A 5,532-nucleotide genomic window follows, 5' to 3' on the forward strand; every position below is an offset into this window, starting at 1 on the left:
TGTAAACCCAGGACCCTTTCACATGTAATTTCTAGAGTTATAAACTTTTAAAAAGTCAAGAATTTTCTTTGCTGGGGAGCTCCGCTGTTAGGCAAGCAGGCCACTGCTGCCCCCAGCCGAATAAATCACCCCTTCCTTCCCAGTTCGGTGTTGGAGAGGTTTGTTTTGTGACCTTTCCTGCTTCATGCCAGTGGCGCAAACAGGGCAGTGGTGACACCTGCAATCCTTGTCCCGCCCGGCAGACTGTCCTGAACGTGGAAACCATCTCACGTCCCATCGTTGTCTCTGGGACCTTTACACCTCCAGTCTGCTTTTCCCTGTGAGCTCCAGGCTGAGGAGAGGTGCTCGGGCCTGAGCCACATTACACAGCTACGTGGGCTCTGCAGCGCGCTGGCCTCATCTGGACTGTTGTCTTCTTGTGGATGGTTTTTATACAGGCCAGAAGATGAAGTCACAAAGAGCTACAGGGCCCAGCCAGACCCAGGAGAGAGATGAGTGAAGTGGGCAGGTGGTTAAATGCAGGGGCACGCCGCAACCAAGGGGCAACGGGCTGCAGCACCAGCCGCTTCCACGCTCTGGGATGGTCAGCCCCAGATGACTAAATCTTCCATTTTTTTCAAAAGGAAGTCAAAAATTTTTCTTTTTGAAATGTGAAATCGGTGGGGTGTACCTTGGCCTCTAAAACTGCTGGGATTACAGGCATGAGCCACCGCAGCCAGCCAGGAATCTGTTGTTTTTTTTTTTTGAGAAGGAGCCTCGCTTTGTCACCCAGGCTGGAGGGCAATGGCGAGTTCTGTGTCTCCCACCGTGGCCTCTCCTCTGCACATGTCTCTGTGTCTTCTGTAGCCTCTCCTCTGAGCGTGTCTCTGTGTCTCTCATGTCCTCTCTGCATGTGTCTCTGTGTCTGTGTCTCCTCCTGTGGCCTCTCCTCTGCATGTGTCTCTGTGTCTCCCCCATGGCCTCCCCTCTGCATGTGTCTGGGTGTCTCCTGTGGCCTCTCCTCTGCGCGTGTCTCTGTGTCTCCCCCATGGCCTCCCCTCTGCTTGTGTCTCTGTGTCTCCTGTGGCCCCCCCTCTGCGCGTGTCTCTGTGTCTCCTGTGGCCTCTCCTCTGCATGTGTCTCTGTGTCTTTTCTTCCTAATAGGACAGCAGCCATTGGATTTGGGGTACACCCTGTTCCAGTGTGACCCCATCTTTTTTTTTCATTTTTTTTGAGACGGAGTTTCACTCTTGTTACCCAGGCTGGAATGCAATGGCGCGATCTCGGCTCACCGCAACCTCCGCCTCCTGGGTTCAGGCAATTCTCCTGCCTCAGCCTCCTGAGTAGCTGGGACTACAGGCACCCACCACCACGCCTGGATAATTTTTGTGTTTTTAGTAGAGACAGGGTTTCACTATGTTGGCCAGGCAGGTCTAGAACTCCTAGCCTCAAGTGATCTGCCCACCTCAGGCTCCCACTGTGCTGGGATGACAGGTGTGAACCACCGTGCCCAGCCTTGAGTTTGAACCTCTGTCCTCCAGCACTATGAGAGGATCAATATTCAAGCCAACAGCCTGTGGCCATCTGTTGCAGTGGCCGTAGGAACTGAAGCAGCGCTGCCTAGACCCCTGGCTGCACAGCCTTAGGCCGGAGGGGGGCGGTGGTGGGGTAGTGAGGTGGGGGGAGTGCTGTCACAGGCATGGCCGATGCAGAGATGCCCTGTAGAGGCATCCTGTGTGGGGCCCCCAGAAGGGTTTGCCCACAGCTTCCTCCTGCCCCTCTCACATCCCCGGGGGAGCAGCAGGTACTTCGTCACTTCTGACCACACTTCAGCATCCAGCCCCCTCATCACGGCACTGCTGGGGCCCGTAGAGCCCAGAGACTCTACGAGAAACATCACCATTGTCCTTTTCTGTACCACTGAGTCCACTGGAGCTTGCCCCAGGGTCACAGAGTGCTGAGGCCAGGACCCAAAGCCGGCACAACTGGCTCAGGCCTGTCCACACCTTCCTGACACCTGTGGCTTCCGCAGCATCTCTACTGTCCATCTCTGCCCATCGTGGAATCGGTCAGCACACTGCTGGGCCTCTGCACGCTGTGGGGTCCCCGCAGATCTGAGGACAGCCCTCTGGGAGCCGGGAGGTGCAGAGGCACCACCAACACCCAGGGCATCGGATCCCCTTGCAGGGTTGCCAGGCAGTGATTCTCACCAGCCCAGGCATAGCTGTGGCATTCGTGTCCCCAGCTCCTATAATTAGGTTCTACAAACCAGGCGGCTTTAACAACACACACTGAGTACCCCTCAGTCCTGGAGGACTCAAGCCTGGAATCCCAAAGTCAACAGGACCTCGCTCCCACCAGAAGCTGCGGGGGAGGCTCCCCCCCTCCTCTTCCGGCTCCTGGTGGCCCCGGAATCTTGGTGCCTGGCTTCACTCCAGTCCCTGCCATCCTCTTCACACAGCCTCTCCTCTGTGTGTCCAAATTTCTCCCTTCTTTTCTTTTTTTGAGATGGAGTCTCACTCTGTCCCCCAGCATCATGGCTCACTGCAACCTCTGCCTCCCAGGTTCAAGTGATTCTCCTGCCTCAGCCTCCTGAATAGCTGAGATTACAGGCACCCGCCACCACGCCCAGCTAATTTTTTATTTTTAGTAGAGACGGAGTTTTGCCATATTGGTCAGACTGGTCGCGAACTCCTGACCTCGTGATCCACCTATCTCACCCTCCCAAAGTGCTGGGATTACAGGCATGAGCCACAGTGCCCAGCCAGTTTCTCCCTTCTTATAAGGACACCTGTCATTGGGTTTAGGGCCAGCCCTTTGGTAAGTGTGACTCATCTTAGATAATCACATCCACAAACACACTGTTTCCCAACAGGGTCACACTCACAGATACAGGGGTGAGGACTAGAGCAGATTCTAGGGCAAACCCCATCCACACAGCTGTAGAAAAGTGCAGCCACTCCCAAACCAGGCCACGGACAGCAGTGTACAGGCTGAGCCCTTTCTCCAGCGGGCCTCCTGTCCTTGGCCCCACTAGAAGTCCCTGGACAAGAGAGCCCTTGAAGCTGGCTGGAAGGCTCAGGCCCCAGTCGCAGAGGTGGGCAGAGTGAGCCCAGCAGTCATGCGTGAAAGGGGCAGCCATGCATGAAAGGGACAGCCCTGCCCCACACCCCTCCCTCAGAAAAGCCAGAAGAGAGAAGACAGTCTCCTCCCACGCGGGGTCCTCGAAGCAGGTGTGCTGGTGACTCTGGCTGCGTGTGGCTGCCTGTGAGACTGCCCCCAGACTCCCCTGGAGGCCCACCTTCTCTTAGCCAGCACCCTGGGCTTCACCGGCCACAGCAAAGCAGCCAAATTCCCCAATACTCCGAGCCCTTAGAGGCAAAGCTGCCCAAATGGGGAAGTGATTCTGCTGAGGGGTTGGGCACCTGGGGCTGGGACCAGCAGCACAGAGGGATGGGTGCGATGCGGGGGCCTGCACCCCATAGCAGCCCCAGCGGCTGGACCCCCGGTGACAGCAGAGCCTCTTCTGCTGCTGGAGGAAGTCAGGTCCATTCATCCCACACCTGTCATGAGCTTGGGCAGCTCTAGTGCTGGGTGCTGATTAGAAAACAAGACAAGGAGGCCAGGCCTGGTGGCTCACGCCTGTGATCCCAGCACTTTGGAGGCCAAGGAGGGAGGATTACCCGTGGACAGCAGTTCGAGACCAGCCTGGCCAACATGGTGAAACCCTGTCACAGCTAAAAATCCAAAAATTAGCTGGGCATGGTAGCACACACCTGTAGTCTCAGCTACTTGGGAGGCTGAGGCAGGAGAATTGCTTGAGCCCAGGAGGCAAAGGCTGCAGTGAGCAATGATTGCGCCACTGCACTCCAGTCTGGGCGACAGAGTGAGATTCCAACTCAAAAAATAAAAAAAAAGAGAGATTGAGACCCTAAAGTAAAACCCAAAACTATCAAAACCCTAGAAGACGACCTAGGCAATACCACGCCGGACACGGGAACAGGCAAAGATTTCATGAAGATGCCACCAAAAGCAATTGCAACAAAAACAAAAACTGACGCATGGGATGTAAGTGAACTCAGCTCCTGCAGGAACCGCCTCCTCCTGAACCCGTTCTTTCGTTTGCCCCACGTTTTCCCAACTCACTCATCACCCGGTTTCCGCTGCCTCTTGCCTTGAAGGCTCAAATCACACAGCGGCCGGCCGTTCATCCATCCCTTTCTCAGCCAGATGAGTTCTCAGCTCGGGGCCAGGCAGCGCCGCCGGGGGGGCCTGTGTGGAGGGCTCGGAGAACAGCTCCACAGGAGGGTTCTGCACAGCGAAAGAAACTATCAACAGAGTAAAAAGACAACCTACAGAATGGGAGAAAATATTTGCAAAGTATGCATCCGACAAAGGTCTAAAATCCAGCATCTATGAGGAACTTCAATACACAAGAAAAAAACAACCCCATTTAAAAGTGGCCAAAGTACATGAACACACTTTCTTGGTTTTGTTTGTTTGGTTGGTTGGTTTGAGATGGAGTCTCACTCTGTCGCCCTGGCTGGAGGGCAGTGGCGCGATCTCGGCTCACTGCAACCTCCGCCTCCCGGGTTCAAGCGATGCTCCTTCCTCGCCCTCCCGGGTAGCTGGGACTTCCGAGCGCACGCCACCACACCTGGCTATTTTTTTTTTGTATTTTAGTAGAGCTGCGGTTTCACCGTGTCGCCAGGATGGTCTGGCACTCCCGAGTGCAGGCAGTCCACCCACCTCAGCCTCCCAAAGTGCTTGGATTACAGGCGTGAGCCACCGCACCCGGCCTGAACACACTTTTCAAAAGAAGACATATATGGCCGGGTGCGGTGGCTCACGCCTGTAATCCAAGCACTTTGGAGGCCAAGACGGGCGGATCACCTGAGGTCGGGAGTTGTAAGACCAGCCTGACCAGCATGGTGAAAGCCTGTCTTAAAAAAAAAAAAAAGACATATACAGCCGACCAACATGAAAAAAAGGTATCACTGATCATTAAAGAAATGCAAATCAAAACCACAGTGAGATACCATCTTAAACAAATCAGAATGGCAATTAAAAGGTCAGGCTGGGTGCCGTGGCTCACACCTTAATCCCAGTACTTCAGGAGGCCAAGCTAGGTGAATCACTTGAGGCCAGGAGTTGCAGACCAGCCTGGGCAACATGGGGAAACCCCATTTCTACTAAAAATACAAACATTCTACTAAAAATACAAATATCTTCCGGGTGTGGTGGCGCATGCCTGTAATCCCAGCTACTCGGGAGCCTGAGCCCTGAGAATTGCTTGAACCTTTGAGGCAAAGGTTGCAGTGAGCCGAGATTTCGCCACTGTACCCCAGCCTGCGTGACAGAGTGAGACCCTGTCTTTAAAAAAAAAAAAAATGGATGGGGCCTGATCACTCACAACAACCCTGAATGCAGCTCCTTCGGGAGCACAGTCTCTGAGGCCAAGGCTTGTCTGCCTGGACCTTCTCCCTGGAGGTCCGGGTGCACACGGAAACATTGCGTCCCTTCCCAGGCTCCCCTTTCAAGGATGTAATGGAT

At 54.7% G+C, this 5,532-nt stretch overlaps 1 long non-coding RNA gene across 1 annotated transcript in view; it reads right to left on the reverse strand.

The window, feature by feature from the left end:
- The window catches only part of LOC108314688, a 38,715-nt gene extending 34,231 nt beyond the window's left edge, over positions 1 to 4,484 (reverse strand). The window contains exons 1-2 of the long non-coding RNA XR_001829607.2: positions 4,133 to 4,484; positions 4,075 to 4,077 (exon numbers count right to left, since the gene is read on the reverse strand). This is a non-coding gene — a long non-coding RNA (uncharacterized LOC108314688). The remainder of the gene's footprint in view (positions 1 to 4,074; positions 4,078 to 4,132) is intronic.
- Between the last annotated feature and the right edge of the window lie 1,048 nt (positions 4,485 to 5,532).

The sequence above is a fragment of the Cebus imitator genome, unplaced genomic scaffold (genome assembly GCF_001604975.1).
Source record: "Cebus imitator isolate Cc_AM_T3 unplaced genomic scaffold, Cebus_imitator-1.0 Scaffold159, whole genome shotgun sequence".
NCBI lineage: Eukaryota > Metazoa > Chordata > Mammalia > Primates > Cebidae > Cebus > Cebus imitator.